At 40.7% G+C, this 21,923-nt stretch overlaps 1 pseudogene; it reads left to right on the forward strand.

Annotated features, from left to right (window-relative positions):
* LOC133656996 (solute carrier family 2, facilitated glucose transporter member 9-like) overlaps nucleotides 1–21,923 on the forward strand; it is a 68,907-nt pseudogene that overhangs the window by 5,078 nt on the left and 41,906 nt on the right.

Below are 21,923 nucleotides of genomic sequence, written 5' to 3' on the forward strand. Positions count from 1 at the left end.
GTTTGTGGCTTTGGCAGTGGAGACCGAAAATCGTCTCATTGACTGGGAGAGACAGAGACTCCCGGCAGCAGGGACGCGGCGCCTCGGCGTATAGTGCGAGTGGTGCTGTTGCTTTTGTCAAACTGCTATCGGACCGACACCCAATGTCGATGCCCAGCCGATATCATTGGAGGGGGAACCAATGCAGCTTGGAGGAAAATGTCTCTGCCCCGCTGAGAGGAGTCGACGCCTTCATTTGCAGCTGTGTTTATATTGCGGCGAAGCGCAACATCTCATCGCAACATCTCATCGCGCGCTGTCCTCTTCGCCCTGCCCACCGTCTTATTCAAGCTACGATCCAGATCTCCAGCGACCGACCCTGCTCCTCGACTGCCAGCTACAGGACAGATGTTGTTTAGGGTTCAACTCTCGGGTAAACTTGCCTGGATTAAGGATCAGAAATTGGACATTAGGGCTCTCATTGACTCTGGTGCCGATTATAATTTTATTGATGAATCAGTCATTAAGCGTTTTTCCATACCTCTTTCTAAATTACCTAGACCTAGAGTTGTCCGATCTTTTGACAGAGGACACCCGGCGAGCGTAACCCATCAGACTAATCACTTATCCCTTCAATTATCTGGTAACCACTTTGAATCTATTAATTTTCTAGTCATTCCCTCTAGTTCTGCTCCAATTGTGCTCGGGCTTACCTGGCTTGCTAAACACAATCCCCATATCGATTGGGCCAAGACAACTATCACTAACTGGGGAGTATTTTGCCATACACATTGTCTCCGGTCCACATCCAACTCAGTTGCCTAGTGGTTAGAGTGTCCGCCCTGAGATCGGTAAGTTGTGAGTTCAAACCGAGTCATACCAAAGACTACAAAAATGGGACCCATTACCTCCCTGCTTGACACTCAGCATCAAGGGTTGGAATTGGGGGTTAAATCACCAAAAAATGATTCCCGGGCGCGGCCACCGCTGCTGCCCACTGCTCCCCTCACCTCCCAGGGGGTGATCAAGGGTGATGGGTCGAATGCAGAGAATAATTTCGCCACACCTAGTGTGTGTGTGACAATCATTGGTACTTTAACTTTAACTTAACATGCCCTCGCACAGTGCCTTAATAATAATAATAATAATACATTTTATTTATAAGGCGCCTTTCTGGGCACTCAAGGACACCGTACAAAATCACAACAATAAAATCAAATTGGATAAAACAACAACAACAACAACAACAAAGAGAAAAGAAAAGATGATTACAATGAATAAGCAGTCAGGAATAGATATGTTTTGAGTCTTGATTTGAAGAGGGATATTGAATTTAAGTTGCGAAGGTCTGGTGGTAAAGAGTTCCAAAGATGTGGGGCAGAGCGGCTGAAAGCTCGGGCACCCATGGTGGACAGTTTAAATAAAGGGACAGTGAGATGGATGGATGAAGAAGATCTTAGGGAACGTGTTGACACCCAGGAAGTCATAGATTTGTCTGTTGTCCCCACTGTTTTCCACAATCTTAGAGAAGTATTTAGCAAAGATCGCTCCTATGATTGTAGTATCAATCTCTTACCTGGGGCTACACTCCATTATTCGCGACAATACAACATTTCTAAACACTAAAGAGATTCACTAGAGGACTATTTTACCACTTCTCTTGCGTTTGGTCTCATCCGTCCCTCCAACTCTCCTCTAGCTGCCGGTTTCTTTTTAGTGGAATAGAAATATAAGTCACTACGCCCTTGCATCGATTACCACGCCCTTAATGATTTCATTGTTAAGATAAATATCCTCTCCTGCTTCTCGATTCGGCTTTCAACCCTCTATACGCTGCTAGACACTTCACTAAAATGGACCTCCGCAACGCATATCATCTGATTAGAATAAGGGAGGTAGATGAATGGAAAACTGCATTTAACACACCACTAGGACATTTTGAATACCTTGTTATGCCGTTTGGTCTCACCAATGCTTCCGCTGTGTTTCTTGGCCTCATCAATGATGTCCTGCAGGACGTGCTCGACCGCTTTGTGGTGGTGTATTTGGTGATATCCTTGTTTTCTCACCCACTCCCGAATTACACGTCAGCATGTTCGTTTTGTTCTCCGTCTTCTCGAAAACCGTCTTTTTGTAAAGGTGAGAAATGTGTGTTTAATTCTGAGTCCGTTCCTTTTTGGGGATTCATAGAGCGGATCTGGTTAAGATCCAAGCAGTAGTTGATAGGCCTACTCCCACCTTTAGAAAGCACCTCCAAAAGTTTTTAGGTTTTGCAAACTTTTATCATCGTTTTATCCGAAATTGTAGTCAGGCAGCTGAACCCTTGACGAGACTTACATCCACTAAGCTTTGCTTTTTGTGGACCTCGGACGCTCAGTCTTCTTTTGATAGACTCAAATTGTTGTTCACTGCACCGGTTCTTGTTCATCCTAACACTTCTTCCCAATTTTTTGTTGAGATCGACGCATCAGACTCCGCCGCAGGGGCGGTCCTCTCCCAGCGTTCCTAATCCGACCAGAGACTGCACCCCTGCGCTTTTTTCTCCCGTCGCTATACTCCAGCGGAACACAATTACGACATTGGCAATAGAGAACTACTTGCTGTTGTTTTGCCTCTTCAAGAATGGAGGCACTGGCTGTTGTGTTCACAGACCACAAGAATCTGGCCTACATTCGCACCGCTCAACGGCTCAACCCGACACAGGCAAGGTGGGCACTATTCTTCGCCAGATTCAACTTCACCATGACGTTCCGCCCCATATCCCAGAACGGTAAACCGGACACCCTGTCGAGAATATATTCCTGTCCCTCGGAAGAGGTCAAGGCGGAGACCAACATCCCTCCGAGTGCTGGGAGCATTACAGTGGGACATTGAAGGTCGGGTGATGGAGGCACTAAAGAACTTTCCCTCCCCCAAGAACTGTCTCGGGGTGTTTGTTTGTGGTCCTAGAGCTTCGACCAGAAGTCCTGAACTGGGCCCACAGCTCCAAGGTCGCCTGCCACCCAGGGATAACCCGCACATCTTTTCTCCTATCCCAGCGCTTCTGTTGGGCTACTTTGTGTCGGCCTGTGCCACCTCACCATCCAATGGCAACACAGTTATATCACTTTGGTGGACCGTTTTTCTAAAATTGTCCATTTCATTGCTCTTCCCTATTTGCCTTCTGCACTCGAGACTGCTGAGTTGCTGGTACGCCACATTTTCCGGCTGCATTGAATCCCTGTTGATGTGGTTTCGGATAGACAATTTTCATCTGTTATTTGGAAGGCCTTCTGTAAGTCTTTAGGAGCATCGCCCAACCTTTCTTTGGGATACCACCCGCAGAAAAAGGGTCAGACTGAGCGTGCCAATCAAGATCTGGAGGCCGCTATCCGCTGCGTTTGCCACCATCAGCCGGCCTCATGGGCACTCAGCCTACCTTGGATCTAGTATGCCCATAATACTCTAGTCAGCTCTGCAACAGGCATGTCTCCTTTTCACTCCGCCTACGGGTACCAGCCTCCTGCTTTTCCTTCCCTGGAATCCAAGGTTTCCGTCCCGTCTGTGGCTGCCTACCTGCGCCGTGCACGTCAAGCCTGGCATAATACCCGGACTTCACTTTAGCGCACCTCAGAGCGCAACCAGTGTCTCGCTGACCGCCACCGCAGCATAGTGTCAGAATACAAGCCCGGTCAGAGGGTGTGGCTGTCATCTCGCGACCTACCTCTTCAGTTGGACTCAAAGAAGCTGGAAGTGCCTCCTCCACCACTCAGGCTTATTGATGGTCATCCCACATTTACAGTCAAGGCCATTCGCGACGTGAGGAGAAGGGGCAGGGGTTTCCAGTATCTGGTCGACTGGGAAGGTTTCGGCCCAGAGGACCAATCCGGGGTTCCTTGTTCCCTTATTCTTGACCATTGGCGTTGTTAGGCCTATTTTAGGGGGGCTCAAGCCCCCCTAAAATGTTCTTAAGCCCCCCTAAATAATTTGGTGTTAAAAAAAATAAATAAAAAAAATTCAATTTTTTTTTTTTTTTTTTTTTCAAATACATGCCGACATATTCTTTATAAAGTGGCCCGAATATGAGTTTAAATAAATAATAATATAACCTGTCTATATTCACTCAGTTTCCCCTCACTTCATAGCGCAAGATAGAGAGCCCCTTTAGTGCGTCGGTATCCAATCCATTCCACTTGTTCATATAGAAAATGCCCACATCACTCAAAATCCAGTCCGCATTTTCTCTGCGACCTTGCTTGCGGTCCTGCAGGTGTACAAAGCACATTAGCACACAGCACTGCAGAACAAGAACCTTGTGTCTGCAATTGTAAATAATTTAGTTTTTAAGTTTTGTGTTTCTTGTAGAATCTATATACAGTTAAAATAATGAAAAAAACATCATTAAATACATTTGTTTTATTGTATTGTTACATTAATAGCTGTTGTATTATTATAGTATGGCTTGTTAAACATTTCATAGGATTTTCAGAGGGTGGAAAAACCAAGACATTTAATATAAAATGTAAAATTAAAGATTAAAGATCTTGAATAAATACATAAAAAGAAAAAGAAAGAAAATGGTTAAAAGCCATCGTCCCAGGGAGCATTTAATTTTGTCCAGTGCATTTTTTTTACCGTCCCCGGGACGACGGGACTACATTAATCTCAAGCCCTGGAAGTTACGTTTTATTGTTTGCATTATTTGTTTCAGCGTTGCACTTTGAAGATGGTCCCTCAGCTCTTTGACAGCTTTGGCTCTTTTTCAGATCAGCAGACAGACTCTTAGTCTTTCTTATTTACAGTATATATAAACGTTTCTCATTTCTATTCAGACTTCCATATATATTTAATTTCCTTAACGGCTTGCCATAATATATATATATATATATATATATATACTACCGTTCAAAAGTTTGGGGTCACATTGAAATGTCCTTATTTTTGAAGGAAAAGCACTGTACTTTTCAATGAAGATAACTTTAAACTAGTCTTAACTTTAAAGAAATACACTCTATACATTGCTAATGTGGTAAATGACTATTCTAGCTGCAAATGTCTGGTTTTTGGTGCAATATCTACATAGGTGTATAGAGGCCCATTTCCAGCAACTATCAGTCCAGTGTTCTAATGGTACAATGTGTTTGCTCATTGGCTCAGAAGGCTAATTGATGATTAGAAAACCCTTGTGCAATCATGTTCACACATCTGAAAACAGTTTAGCTCGTTACAGAAGCTACAAAACTGACCTTCCTTTGAGCAGATTGAGTTTCTGGAGCATCACATTTGTGGGGTCAATTAAACGCTCAAAATGGCCAGAAAAAGATAACTTTCATCTGAAACTCCACAGTCTATTCTTGTTCTTAGAAATGAAGGTTATTCCACAAAGTTGTTTGGGTGACCCCAAACTTTTGAACGGTAGTGTATATATAAATATATGATGTACAAGCCAAATTATCCCGATCCAGATATTACTTTAATTCAAGTAATTAAGTAATATTTCCAGGGCTTGAATTTGCAATCATTTTAGTCACATATGTGCCCAAAATGTAATCTGTGCAACTTCAAAATATTTGGGAACAAACAATTATTGTATTGTGAGCGAAAGTGGTGGTATTAGCCTCTATGTTGTGAATGAATAACAGAGGCTAATGCCATGACTTTCATTGGGTTTCAGTGTATCTTGAAGGATCATGCAAGTAATTGTTTCTTGTTGATGCTGTAAACAAAATGTCACTGTGCAAACCCATGTTTGTTGTTGTACTGAACACACATTGAAAATAAACCCACTGAAATAATAATAATAACAATGATTAATTTCTAAGTCTTTGTTAGCCGTTTGTGAAGTTTTGTGCTCCAGGTATGTGATTTGACCACAATGAAAAAGACTGAAAACATTTCCGGGGGTCTGGGGGACGAAGGCCAGGTGGGGGGACAAGGGGGGCAACGCCCCCCGAAGCTCCTGGTTTTTCACCAATTTAACATGCTAAAATTAACAAAGACAGCACCATTTGAAGAAAATATTTTAGTGTTTAAAGACATGAAAACATCATTAATAGAACATACATAACCCAATTATCCTAATGAATCACTGTATATGGTTCAGTCCCAACAGTATTTAGTCACTAATATTTACATCTTGTGTTCATTTCACATCCACAGGTGTCACATTGATCAGTGTTATTATCTGCAGTTTATTTACAGTATTACCACATTACTTCAGTTCACTTCACACATTAGCTTTCTCGCCCTAACATGAGCTTTCCTTGCAAATTTCTGAACAGCCTGCATTTTCCTTTTGGTCTCTGCTTTTGTAGCTTCTTTTTTGGATTTTTGGATAAATAGAACAAAATACCAAATGTAAACATTTCATTCTTTTCGCCAAAATAGGATATAAATTTATGAAAATAATTAAACATGTTTAGTATTGTTTACTCATATTTGAAAATAGGAAATAATAATAATGTGAGGACACTTACATATTGCATGAAACAAGTGTGAAAATATTTACCTTCAAGATTGTTACACCACTGACAATAGTTTCAAGAGACTACATAAGAACTTAATATTACAAAATAGTATTTTATGCAAATTTATTTCAAATAAATTGTTAACTGGAATCAATAATGCGACTCTAAGAATTTCTGTAATTTCATAATATATTTTCATGTGGCTTTTTATTTTTAGAAAAACCCATTTATATTTCGCAAAGCAATAATTGGTTAATATTTAAAACAAACAAGCGTATTTCGCAAGCAAATATTTTTTTAGCTTACCTCATTAACAACAACCCTGTCTGCAACTGAAGTGGGTTGTGGGTGGATCTTTCCTCTCGATGTCACTTTCGGTTGACATCCAAAAGTACCAGCTAGTGAAAAGTTTGTTTTCCTTGCTTCAAGTGGTTTCATATGTTTTTGGCGTTTCGCATGTACTTCCAAAGCCTTGAAACCTCGTGATCCATAGTCAATATTATCATGACACCACGTGCACAAAACCTTTCTGGGACGATCGATTTTCCGAATAAAATCACCGAACAAAGTCGTAACTTCCTTCTTCCCAACAGTATCAGTGATTTCCCTTTCCATCCAGTCCCATCGAAACTTATTTTTGACATGTTTATCAATTTCTTTTACTCGTAAAGCGTCCTTTCTCTCGAGAACCGACATCGTTTACATATGGACAATGGCGGTAATAACCATTATGAATGATGACGTTATTAACGTCATCATTCATAACAGATGTCCTGATTGGTCACAAGGAACATATCGACCAATCAACTACAGCGTAATATAAACTACGTCTCGAATCTTGATTTAGGGTCGGCAAAAAAAACTGAAAAACGGGAGATAATTTTTTTTTTCCCGAGATTAAAAAAGATGGAATTCCGACTTTAGACGGAAAAATCACATGCCTGGTGCTCGTGCGCTACGTTCGCTCGCATCCTGTGCATCTCCTGGGGGCTAAGCCCCCCTTGTCCTTAAAAGCTAGTGACGCCCCTGTTCTTGACCCTACAATATTAGCTGCGTTTTACGATCGTTTTCCGGAGAAGCCAGATAAGCCGCCAGGGGGCATAAATTTAGGAGGGGGGTACTGTTGTGTTTTATTGTTTTCCTGCCTTCCCTTTTATTTTGTGCCTGTATTTTCCCAGTTGTGCCTCTTTTTTTAGTTTACTCTTCCTGGGTGAGGGGCGGGCCTTGGGGCACACCTGCAGCTAATCAGTTCATGGATTATTTAAGCTGGGCACAGACAGCTGTGCCTTGCTGGTTATTGTTTCCTGTTCTTTTCACGTTGTATGCTTTTCCTTGACCTCCAAGTCCGGGTACGTTTTTTCGCCCTTGTTATTATACACCTAACCTCCGTGTGTTTTTCTTTCCTCCCTGAGGTGGAGAAGATATCTGTTGTGGACGTTTCCTTTGCTCAGTGTGCCCTGGCCTTTACCCCCACCGACCTCTGAAGTTCCTGCTTATTGGCTATGTTTTATGGTGTGCATTTTTGCCCCATCACCTTTTGTTAAGCTTTTGGTCTTAATTAAAGACTGTCCTTTTTTGATTCCATCTTGCCTCCCGTCTCTGCATCCGGGGTCAACACCTTGACCAAGTCCCAACAATGGCAACTGCGTTTAAAAGCCTTTACTAGTACAGTGTTGGGCTCATATGGCTTGCTCTCTCCTCTGCTGACTCTGGGTGCCTCGTCTATTTTGCCAACGCACGTTTTAAGGACATTCTGTGAATAGTGTTTTCATTGCCTCCCTTTTCTGACCTATCCAGATAAACCAACCCTGTGTTCCCAACTATTTCAACCACCAGAATCTGGATCCCACCAACTGTGCAGTTTCCCATGACCTTCCGTTTCTTCTTTTGTTTTTTTCTGATACTCTTTAACCCAAATTACATTTTCGCAATGTTTTACAGGAGCAACCCTTAAACCAACATCCACTAGGAGCCTAAGGTGATGGTCACACATCAGATATGCAGGGGCACTTAGTTCAAACCTGTGATGGTTTCAGAAGAGTTTACAAGATCTTGCTATGTGACCCGATTGGTTACACTGCCTGCATGTACGCCTACTATCCTCATCCCACATATTGGCCGTAACATTAGCCGCCTGTGCCTAAACTTCACTGGAGCATGGACCTCAGGATAGTAAATTGGCTGACTGGACTGGGAGGGGCATGTGGACCATGATTTAAGGCAAACTTTATCCAGCGAGGGCCACATAAACAACATTTGAAGAATGCAATGCCATTTTGATACATTTTGTGCATTAAAGATACTAAAACCAATACAATATAGGTCTATCAATATATGCTAAATTTGAAACACAACATCCACATCTTAGCTTTGTTTTATTGATACTAAAACATTATGTAATTCTGCTCTAAATTAAGCTTTTGCAAGATTAAAAATGGCTCAATACTACACTAGTATTGGCCACTCGACAAAACCAAAACGTCCTGGTTGTGTCGCCATAGCCTGCAATGTAGTTATTTTAGACACAATAGGCTCGCACTGACTCATTGGGTCTTTAAACACACCCCAAAAAATTGTGCCCGACAAACTGACAATGGGATATTCTCAAAAATAAAGATGTGCAGCTAATGTAATAAAAAAATCACAAGCAAGGTCATGTTGCCCCTGATCTAAAACATTAAGTTCCTGTCTTGTTCTCCCCCCACCCCCATATTTTGAATGTTATTTTGGTTCTGGTTTATTTTCTAGTTTTTCCTTATTACCTCACTGTAGGCATTGACCCACACCTGTAGCCACCTGGCAATTAGTCAAAATCAAATTTTGCTGGATTTTTGTTTTGTGATCATCAGTGTTAGGCAAATTACTTTGAAAAATAAATGTTTAATTTATCTGCTTTGGTGGCTGCATGTCTACTTGTCCACAAACAGAGTATTGTGGGATCACATGCATCACTTCATTAAATTGTTGTATTATTCCCCCGTTGAAGTTAAGGTTGTGTGTGTGTTAGTAACGCCATTATTATGTAACAGCATTATACCTAACACTAGTTGTCACACATCCCTATTTCTTCCATGTTTCTTGTATATGTTGCTGCGTTAAGGCGAGCTATGGCGTCCCCCTCCAAATCTTTTTGTGTAGCGTGATGTACACCTAAAATAAAGCCTAACCTTGATAGTAGCGACGCGGCAAAGTACTTGTCCTGTGTTGTTGTGATTTAATTATGAGACATACTGCCCACCTTTGAAAAATGTTTTGTTTGCAATTCAAATATTGTAGCACAGCAACAGTTCCAAAAACACTCAATCGCTCTCTAGTTACCATTGTTTATAGCAACAAAGGACGCTTACAAGCTAAATCATGACAAGTTGGGTGTCATGGTTTCTCACCAGAAAACACTGCCCTTAGAATTGAATGGCTGATGCAGAGCTTTTAAAGTCTCATTATGACATAGTGACTACAGTACACAGAAGCATAAACTAGCTGGAGCCACAACACAGGGATAAAAGAGCCGCATGCGGCTCCAGGCCCACAGTTTGCAGACCACTGCACTAGATGTAAGTATTCCATATTTACAAATGCATTGAAAAAAAATTGTTTTCCATGGCAGATCTGGTTCTACACCAATGACATATTTGAGAATGCAGGAATCCCTGATGTGGAAATACCGTATACGACAGCAGGAACTGGAGTAATAGAGATCATTGCTGGACTCATTGGGGTAGATGCTTAATAATAATAATTATTATTATTATTATTATTAAGTTATTAATAAAAAGTGTGTCATTCTGACCTTCTTCTGCAGTGTTTCACCATAGAGAAGCTGGGGAGGAAGCCTCTTATGATTGGTGGTTTTACCATGATGGGTGTCTGCAGTGCTGGGATCACTTGTTCCTTAATTTTACAAGTAAGTGTGTGTTTTTGTGGGTTTTCTTTGAGGACCAAGTCATTGGTTTACATAAATTGTTCATCCTTTTCCATGTATGGTATTATAATTATTATATTACAACAAAAAGTAAAATAATGCTTAGTCTCCAGCTCATCCATGGAAAATGCCTGACTGAAACTCATTTGGATAGAATGAGCACACAGATAATTGCTTATGATTTGTCTAAAAAAAGTAGAGTCATCCCTTGCTAAGTGTGCCTCAAATATTGCAGCTTTAATACATTATGGATTTAAGAAAATGTATATATCTTATATGTCTTAGAGTGCCGTATTGGTCGTATTTTCTACTATTATGTTGTGGCAATCAAATAAGATATTCTCCAAGCGGAACTTCTGTTTCCGGGTCAAGGGTGACAATGCTAACACCACCAAGGTGGGTAATCTTGGCGCCGTGACAATCAAGTTGACCAACTTATGGCAGAACAACTCTTCGATGCACTTCAACTCCTGCCTCATCAATAGGGCTGTAACTAACGATTATTTTGATAGTCGATTAGTTAACAATTATCTTCACGATTAGTCGGATAATAAAGCGTACACATATTTAATGGCTCTAATTTTTCCATGGACTTCTAAATGCAGCTTAAGTTATTTTAGGCATGTGCTTACTAACAACAAAGATGATTAATGCATTCCATCCATTCATTTTCTACCGCTTGTCCCTTATGGGGCCGCGGGGGTGCTGGAGCCTATCCCAGCTGCACATGGGCGGAAGGTGGGGTACACCCTGGACAAGTCGCCACCTCATCGCAGAGCCAACACAGATAAACAGACAAAATTCACATTCACACTCCAGGGCCAATTTAGTGTTGCTACACAGAAAGATCCCAGGACTTTTGTATTGTGAGGCACACGTACTAACCCCTGTTACACCGTGCTGCCCGACTAATTAATTCATAAATATTTATTTTTACTGTAACTGCTGCTCATTCAGCTGTTGCAAAAACTAAAATTACTATTAAACATTGTCTATTTAAAAGAAAGGAAAGTCAAATTGATTTACAAAAATAACCTTATCTATGTATAAAAAAACTGGTAAAATAGCAGCAATGAAAACAAACAATCAAACACAAAATCTAACTTCCTCAAAAATAAATAAAGCATTTTGTGATGATGAGTTTAAAACGCTGCACACAAGACTATTGATTAACTCTTGGCAGTTTTAGCACTCTAATAGATTCAATGTGTTAATAAATTGTATTTTTAATATTATGATACCTCCGCATTGGTGCCTTGTCTGTCTATGTGTGAGTGTGTCTGCGTCTGTGCGCACGCGGTTCGCGTTTGTTATTGTGCCCTTTTATACGGCATTGCAAATTGACACTGCATTAAAAAGTACTTGAATGAATGTAGACAAAGTTTAGCTGGCTGACTTAGACTAAAATGAACGCAAACGTGTTAACTAGGTAGCAAGGCATAAGCTGACACTCTTACCGAGGTTAAGACCACGTCCTCCCTACAGATGTACGACATCATGCCTCCGCTTTAAATGCTCTCGTATCACAGATATACAGCCATAAAAACAAGGTCTGCTTTGCAAAATGAGGAAGGTATTCATGTTTTTAACAAGAATAAGAGGAAATATTCTCACACTTAACATGTTATCACTGACAATGTTTTTGCAAGTGGCGATGCAGACCTGATTCCGCCAGGAAAAACACGAGTGTGACGTCATGACTATTGTCGACAAATATAATTATGGGCGACAAATTTTATTGTCAACATTTGTCGACACGTCGACACTTTGCTTCCTAAACACTCCTTAATTTCCCCGCCTGGACCTCCTGGGGCTTGAGCTCGATGACACAATGCAGCCATAGACACTAGGTTACGTCCACTTCTGACACCAGGTTTGGGTATGTGGTGTACCAAAGATGAACCGGCACACACATATTATCTTCGTTAATATGATTTTACTGCTTCAGCTCAGCTCACAGCACAATGACAACAGCTCAACGGCCAGGCATGCTGGGAAACTGCATGCCCTTTTTCAAGGTGCCGTGTCAGTAAACATCCAAAGACATGCACCTGGGGATAGGTTGATTGGCAACACTAAATTGGCCCTAGTGTGTGAATGTGAGTGTGAATGTTATCTGTAAAGGGACAGGCGGTAGAACATGGATGGATGGATGGATGGATGATTGATATTGCGTAAGAAAGGAAGAGGGCACCTGTCGAATATGATCATAACTGATTGAACATTTTAATGTACTTTAAAGCGCACAAATCAACACAAAAAATAAAGAATTGTTTTAAATTGAAGAAAACTTTATCAATCTTTTTTTTTATGAGAATCTGTGGGGTCGCTGGAAATTTCAGGCCCCCAGACAACTGCCTGTGTTTGCTTAATGGTAAGTCCGCCCCTGGGCCATCGCCAAGTTCTTGCTAATGTGGAGTTTGGTTGGTTGTCTTGCTCTACGTGGAAAATGTCTTCAGATAACCTCTGTTGATAATTGATGCTATATAAATGAAATAGACTGACTGTCACATAGTAGTATATAATAAGAACTGACATACTATTGTCTATCTCCACAGAATCATTCACCTTTCATGCGCTATATCAGCGTTGGCTTTGTGGTTGGTATCATCGGTGGCTTCTGTATCGGCCCAGGTAAGTTACTTCACTGCTTGCTCAGTTGTAGTAGTACACAGAAAAGAAAATGCTTTTTTCATTGTTTTTGTTTGGCTGTTCAAACTAAATGCTCTCATGAATTCCATGCATGGTGACTGAAATGTAAAAGATGAAAATATGTATGTTCACCAACATTCTTCTCTCTATTATTCTTATTCTGACCCATTCTATGATGCTCCACTCATTCTACATTTCTTAAACCATTCCAACATCAGAATCTTCAGCTCTATCATGAACATGAGGGACATTATGGACACATAAATTCCGAATTCCACATTTCCCACGAAACTATCCCTGTTGAAATATTTTACTTTTTGTTTTAAGTCCCCACATTTCTCAATTGATTTAAGGCTTTAAATTTGAAAACATTCAGCTCACTCGAACATTTTTAATATGAATGTACAGTGGCACCTAATGCACAGGGTTACCAGGGTTAAAACGCAGGGGCCACCGAGTTTATGGGACTCGTACACAGATATGCGTCTGCCAGATCATTTACAGAAGAGAGAGATGTTTGTGATATAAAATATATAAACATGGTTGCTGTTAGACTGGTCAGTGAGATAATACACTTTGTTCTACTCAGGTGTCATTTACATTGTGATGAGTTACAGGAATAGATTAGCCATCAGTAGTTTTAAATGACAGGGTGTTATATGTGAAATTTGTAACAAACCTACTCACCTTACAAATTAACCTATCACCGTTTAATTTTTGACATTTTTGAATTTGACCTTTCACTTGATACATGTCGTTTTCTGGTGGTCCAGCCGTTAGTGTTTTTGTAGTAGAAAATATTTTAAGCAGGGGGTATGCCACAGTTGTTTTCTTTATTGTAATTGTTAGAATTGTAGACTAAAAATAAACAATTTATTTATCATGTATTCTAATAAACTATGTAAAACATGCATCCTTTAAATAAATTCTAGTTCAAAGGGGAACTGCAATTTTTTTTTCACATTACTTATGAGAGACAAGAAGACAAAAGTTGTGGTTTTTTGCATTTGATCATGTACATATCGTCTCGTTTTTGGTGGCTAGCAATGCAACTAATGGGAGCAATCAATTCTACCTCAAAATCACTTTAAAAATACATTCAAAAATCGTTAACAATACTTAATTTACATTCAGAGTTGGGTAGTAACGCGCTACACTTACTCCGTTACATTTACTTAAGTAACTTTTTGGATAAATTGTACTTGTCAGTGTAGTTTTAATGTAACATACTTTTTACTTTTACTCGCATGTTTTTGAGAAGAATAAACACTACTTTTACTCTGTTACATTGAGTTTCATTCCGATCGTTACATTTATTTATATGACAAGTATTTATAATTATCGATTAAGGCTTGCAAAGATATATTCTTATCTTTCATATCTTATCAGTGCTAAATATTATAAACTTATCACTTTCCTCTGGCACTGTTCCCCTAGCATTCAAAAAAGCAGTTATTCATCCTCTGCTCAAAAGACCTAACCTCAATCCTGACCTCATGGTAAACTACCGACTGGTCGGTGTCCCACCTTCCCTTTATTTTGAAAATCCTCGAAAAAATTGTTGCACAGCAGCTAAATGAACACTTAGTGTCTAACAATCTCTGTGAACCTTTTCAATCCGGTTTCAGGGCAAATCACTCTACGGAGACAGCCCTCGCAAAAATGACTAATGATCTATTGCTAATAAGGCTGAAACGACGCGTCGACGTAGTCGACGTCATCGGTTACGTAAATACGTCGACGCCGTTTTTTTGCGTCGACGCGTCGCATAGTGACGTCACATTACCGTCATGGCGAAGCGCAAAGCAGACGATCAAAGAAGACGATGCGAGCGGTGCGAGCGAGGGGGGAAAAGCATGCCAAAAGTGTGGGAGTATTTCAATAAACGGCCTAATAATGTTGTTGTATGCACACTGTGTCGAGCGGAAATGGCCTATCATAGCAGCACAACGGCTATGAACGAACATTTGAAAAGAAAACCATCAACTAGTCAATCGTCCGCGCGAGCATACGTTGTCATCATTACACAAAAACATGAATGTGTCATTTGTATCTGCTAGAGGTGTAACGGTACGTGTTTTGTATTGAACCGTTTCGGTACGGGGCTTTCGGTTCGGTACGGGGGTGTACCGAACGAGTTTCTAAGCTAAAGCTAAAGTCTTAACAAGCTGCTTTGCTCCGTCTGCCTCTGTCTCAGCACGCAGCATTGTCCCACCCACACAACCATCTGATTGGTACACACGCACCATTGTCCCACCCACACAACCATCTGATTGGTACACACGAAGCATTATCAGCCAATCAGCAGTGCGTATTCAGAGCGCATGTAGTCAGCGCTTCAGGGTGGAGCAGATAGGTGTTTAGCAGGTGAGCATCAGGCAGCGGACTCTCCCCAAATGATAATAAACACCTCCCAGTCAACTACTAGTAACATCACTATGAGCCCGTTGACCTTCTAGAAACTTAAACTGCAGCTCAGCTCACTCGCAATCCTGGCTTGAGGTGAAGGCTAATTAGCTCTCAGTTCCAGCCACATCGACCCCTTCTGAGCGCCTATTTTCAGCTGCTGGGAATATTGTAAACAAGAAAAGAACCAAAGCATGTACACATGCTAACCTTTCTTCATTACAACTGTTAGACACTCACTGGAATGAGTAGAATTGGTTATTGTGTACTGTGTTGGACTGGATGTTTATTTTGCACATTTTAAAAGCAATACTTAATGTTTACAGTGCTCCAGAATATTTATATTGGCACTTTTTTGTATTGGATGTTTATCTTTATTTTTGCACATTTTAGCAATTAAGCAATACTTTCACTTTTGTTGAAATGTTTACACTGTTACAGAATATTTCGTTTTGCACTTTTTTGTATTGAATGTTTATCTTTATTTTTGCACATTTTAAAGCAAAATAAGCAATACTTTTACTTTTGAAATGCTTATACTATTGCAGAATATTAAGATTTGCACTGGATGTTGACTTTTATATTTGCACATTAAAAAGCAAATAAGCTACTTTTAATTTTGTTAAATGTTAAAAGTTTTAAATGTTTACATTGTTACAGAATATTTAGTCATGTTGTTGTCAATGTTGACTGAGTGGCCATACTTCTTTTTTTTTGTAAATAAAAGCCATGCCTTTTGAAAAAACGGGCCTACTTTTATTTTTTCATCTTCATTTTGAATAAAAAAATAATCGGTAAAAGGAAAAATAATCTATAGATTAATCGAAAAAAATAATCTATAGATTAACCGATTAATCGAAAAAATAATCTATAGATTAATCGATAGAAAAATAATCGTTAGCTGCAGCCTTAATTGCTAACGATGGATTCTGATGCGTCATCTATGTTGCTGTTTCTTGATCTAAGCGCTGCTTTCGATACCGTCGATCATAATATTTTATTAGAGCGTATCAAAACACGTATTGGTATGTCAGACCTAGCCTTGTCTTGGTTTAACTCTTATCTTACTGACAGGATGCAGTGCGTCTCCCATAACAATGTGACATCGGACTATGTTAAGGTAACGTGCGGATTTCACCAGGGTTCGGTTCTTGGCCCTGCACTCATCATACGCAAATACGGTGTTAGCTTTCACTGTTATGCTGATGACACCCAACTCTACATGCCCCTAAAGCTGACCAACACGCCGGATTGCAGTCAGCTGGAGGTGTGTCTTAATGAAATTAAACAATGGATGTCCGCTAACTTTTTGCAACTCAACGCCAAGAAAACGGAAATGCTGATTATAGTTCCTGCGAGACACCGACATCTATTTAATAATACCACCTTAACATTTGACAACCAAACAATTACACAAGGCGACTCGGTAAAGAATCTGGGTATTATCTTCGACCCAACTCTCTCGTTTGAGTCACACATTAAAGGCCTACTGAAACCCACTACTACCGACCACGCAGTCTGATAGTTTATATATCAATTATGAAATCTTAACATTATAACACATGCCAATACGGCCGGGTTAACTTATAAAGTGACATTTTAAATTTGCCGCTAAACTTCCGGTTCGAAACGCCTCTGAGGATGACGTATGCGCGTGACGTAGCCCGGCGAACACGGGTATGCCTTCCACATTGAAGCCGATACGAAAAAGCTCTGTTTTCATTTCATAATTCCACAGTATTCTGGACATCTGTGTTCGTGAATCTGTTTCAATCATGTTCATTGCATTATGGAGAAGGAAGCCAAGCAAGCAAAGAAGAAAGTTGTCGGTGCGAAATGGACGTATTTTTCGAACGTAGTCAGCCACAACAGTACACAGCCGGCGCTTCTTTGTTTACATTCCCGAAAGATGCAGTCAAGATGGAAGAACTCGGATAACAGAGACTCTAACCAGGAGGACTTTTGATTTGGATACACAGACGCCTGTAGAGAACTGGGACAACACAGACTCTTACCAGGATTACTTTGATTTGGATGACAAAGACGCAGACGTGCTACTGTGAGTATGCAGCTTTGGCTTTTTTTTGCGTATGTACGTAACTTTTTTAAAATATATAAGCTTTATGAACCTTGGGTTAGGTGAACGGTCTTTTGGGCTGAGTGATTGTGTGTGTTGATCATGTGTTTGAATTGTATTGGCGTGTTCTATGGAGCTAGGAGCTAGCAGAGGAGCTAGCATAACACGTACCGTACCGTACGTGCGCGTCACGTACGTAACTTTTTAAAAATATATAAGCTTTATGAACCTTGGGTTAGGTGAACGGTCTTTTGGGCTGAGTGATTGTGTGTGTTGATCAGGTGTTTGAATTGTATTGGCGTGTTCTATGGAGCTAGGAGCTAGCAGAGGAGCTAGGAGCTAGCATAACAAACACGCAGGTGTTATTATGCAGGATTAATTTGTGGCATATTAAATATAAGCCTGGTTGTGTTGTGGCTAATAGAGTATATATATGTCTTGTGTTTATTTACTGTTGTAGTCATTCCCAGCTGAATATCAGGTACCGTGAGTATGCAGCCTTGGCTGCTAAACATTCGATAACTTGACCGTATGTGCGCGTCACGTACGTAACTTTTTAAAAATATATAAGCTTTATGAACCTTGGGTTAGGTAAACGGTCTTTTGGGCTGAGTGATTGTGTGTGTTGATCAGGTGTTTGAATTGTATTGGCGTGTTCTATGGAGCTAGGAGCTAGCAGAGGAGCTAGGAGCTAGCATAACAAACACGCAGGTGTTTTTATGCAGGATTAATTTGTGGCATATTAAATATAAGCCTGGTTGTGTTGTGGCTAATAGAGTATATATATGTCTTGTGTTTATTTACTGTTGTAGTCATTCCCAGCTGAATATCAGGTCACCCCCGGCTCTCACAGCATCTTCCCTATCTGAATAGCTTCAACTCCCCACTAGTCCTTCACTTGCACTTTACTCATCCACAAATCTTTCATCCTCGCTCAAATTAATGGGGAAATTGTCGCTTTCTCGGTCCGAATCTCTCTCACTTCATGCGGCCATCATTGTAAACAATAGGGAACTTTGCGTATATGTTCAACTGACTACGTCACGCTACTTCCGGTAGGTGCAAGCCTTTTTTTTATCAGATACCAAAAGTTGCAATCTTTATCGTCGTTGTTCTATACTAAATCCTTTCAGCAAAAATATGGCAATATCGCGAAATGATCAAGTATGACACATAGAATAGATCTGCTATCCCCGTTTAAATAAAAAAAATTCATTTCAGTAGGCCTTTAAGAGTGTTACTAAAACGGCCTTCTTTCATCTCCGTAATATTGCTAAAATTCGTTCCATTTTGTCCACCAGGAACGCTGAGATCATTATTCATGCATTCGTTACGTCTCGTCTCGATTACTGTAACGTATTATTTTCGGGTCTCCCTATGTCTAGCATTAAAAGATTACAGTTGGTACAAAATGCGGCTGCTAGACTTTTGACAAGAACAAGAAAGTTTGATCATATTACGCCTATACTGGCTCACCTGCACTGGCTTCCTGTGCACTTAAATGCCTACTGAAATGAAATGTTTTTATTTAAACGGGGATAGCAGATCCATTCTATATGTCATACTTGATCATTTCGCGATATTGCCATATTTTTGCTGGAAGGATTTAGTATAGAACAACGACGATAAAGTTTGCAACTTTTGGTCTCTGATTAAAAAAAAGCCTTGCCCCTACCGGAAGTAGCGTGACGACACCGGAGGAAGGACTGACTGTTCATATTTTCCTATTGTTTACACCAGCAGCGGGAGGGATTCGGACCGAGAAAGCGACGATTACCCCATTAATTTGAGCGAGGATGAAAGATATGTGGATGAGGAACGTTAGAGTGAAAGACTAGAATGCAGTGCAAGACATATCTTTTTTCGCTCTGACCGTAACTTAGGTACAAGCTGGCTCATTGGATTCCACACTCTCTCCTTTTTCTATTGTGGATCACGGATTTGTATTTTAAACCACCTCGGATACTATATCCTCTTGAAAATGAGAGTCGAGAACGCGAAATGGACATTCACAGTGACTTTTATCTCCACGACAATACATCGATGAAACACTTTAGCTATGGAGCTAACGTGATAGCATCGTGCTTAACTGCATATAGAAACAAAATAAATAAATCCCTGACTGGAAGGATAGACAGAAGATCAACAATACTATTAAACCACGGACATGTAAATACACGGTTAATGCTTTCCAGCCTGGCGAAGCTTAAAAATGCTGTTGCTAACGACGCCATTGAAGCTAACTTATCTACGGAGCTAACGTGATAGCATCGTGCTTAACTGCATATAGAAACAAAATAAATAAATCCCTGACTGGAAGGATAGACAGAAGATCAACAATACTATTAAACCAGGGACATGTAAATACACGGTTAATGCTTTCCAGCATGGCGAAGCTTAAAAATGCTGTTGCTAACGACGCCATTGAAGCTAACTTAGTAACGGGACCTCACAGAGCTATGATAAAAACATTAGCGGCCCACCTACGCCAGCCAGCCCTCATCTGCTCATCAACACCCGTGCTCACCTGCGTTCCAGCGATCGACGGAAGGACGAAGGACTTCAACATGATCATCCGTGCGGTCGGTGGCTAGCGTCGGCTAGCGCGTCTGCTATCCGAGTCAAAGTCTTCCTGGTTGTGTTGCTGTAGTCCGTCGCTAATACACCGATCCCACCTACAACTTTCTTCTTTGCAGTCTTCATTGTTCATTAAACAAATTGCAAAAGATTCACTAACACAGATGTCCAGAATACTGTGGAATTATGAGATGAAAACAGAGCTATTTTGTATTGTATTCAATGGGGTACCGATACTTCTGTTTCACTGGTTACGTCACGCGCATACGTCATCATCCAAAGACGTTTTCAACCGGAAGTTTAGCGGGAACTTTAAAATTGCACTTTATAAGTTAACCCGGCCGTATTGGCATGTGTTGCAATGTTAAGATTTCATCATTGATATATAAACTTTCAGACTGCGTGGTCGGTAGTAGTGGGTTTCAGTAGGCCTTTAAGATGTGACTTTAAGGTTTTACTACTTACGTATAAAATACTACACGGTCTAGCTCCAGCCTATCTTGCCGATTGTATTGTACCATATGTCCCGGCAAGAAATCTGCATTCAAAGAACTCCGGCTTATTAGTGATTCCCAGAGCCCAAAAAAAGTCTGCGGGCTATAGAGCGTTTTCTATTCGGGCTCCAGTACTATGGAATGCCCTCCCGGTAACAGTTAGAGATGCTACCTCAGTAGAAGCATTTAAGTCCCATCTTAAAACTCATTTGTATACTCTAGCCTTTAAATAGACCCCCTTTTTAGACTAGTTGATCTTCCGTTTCTTTTTTTTCTCCTCTGCCCCCATCTCTTTTGTGGAGGGGGAGACACACAGGTCCGGTGGCCATAGATGAAGTGCTGGCTGTCCAGAGTCGGGACCCGGGGTGGACCACTCGCCTGCGCATCGGTTGGGGACATCTCTGCGCTGCTGACCCGTTTCCGCTCGGGATGGTTTCCTGCTGGCCCCACTATGGACTGGACTCTCACTATTATGTTGGATCCACTATGGACTGGACTTTCACTCATATGTTAGATCCACTATGGACTGGACTTTCACAATATTATGCTAGACCCACTCGACATCCATTGCTTTCGGTCTCCCCTGGGGGGGTACCCACATATGCGGTCCTCTCCAAGGTTTCTCATAGTCATTCACATCGACGTTCCACTGGGGTGAGTTTTCCTTGCCCTTATGTGGGCTCTGTACCGAGGATGTTGTTGTGGCGTGTGCAGCCCTTTGAGACACTTGTGATTTAGGGCTATATAAATAAACATTGATTGATTGATTGATTGATTATGTCAGCGACCATGCTTCCGGCAGGCACTGTCACTTCACTCTGTTTTGCCAATCCAACGTAAGCAGTAGTGACGTTTGATTCTATTTCACCAATCAAACAAGCACAAAGTACAGATATAGGAGGGTTGCATGTGACATCACGTCCGTTTTTCTTCTTCGCGACTTTGTTCACACGATGGTCAAGAAGCTTGAGTGTAGCATTAAAACAAGTGAGAGTGAGTGTATTGTTTGAGAGCAGAACTAAACGTAAAGAAAGGACAAGAGATCACATGAGTTTGTGTTCTTTTGTGGTTGCTATGCCTAAATATAAATACAAAGACCTGGTTGTGCAAATAAACTAACGTCATCTTAAGTCCTGGTAATTAATATTGTGATTGTTGGTCCAATTCACCGTGTTTTCGTTTTCCATTTTCATAACAGAAACTGAAGCTTAGTTGTTGTTATGCAGAAGAGCCAAGTGCTTTATTCGACAAGGATGACTACATTATAGCGTCTTTGGTGATATTTGCTAGCATCAGGAAAATATCCTTAATAGTATTAATAAACTAAATGAATACATCTCTTGTAGGCTCAACCGCATAAACTGTATCTT

This window comes from Entelurus aequoreus, linkage group LG09 (assembly GCF_033978785.1).
Source record: "Entelurus aequoreus isolate RoL-2023_Sb linkage group LG09, RoL_Eaeq_v1.1, whole genome shotgun sequence".
NCBI lineage: Eukaryota > Metazoa > Chordata > Actinopteri > Syngnathiformes > Syngnathidae > Entelurus > Entelurus aequoreus.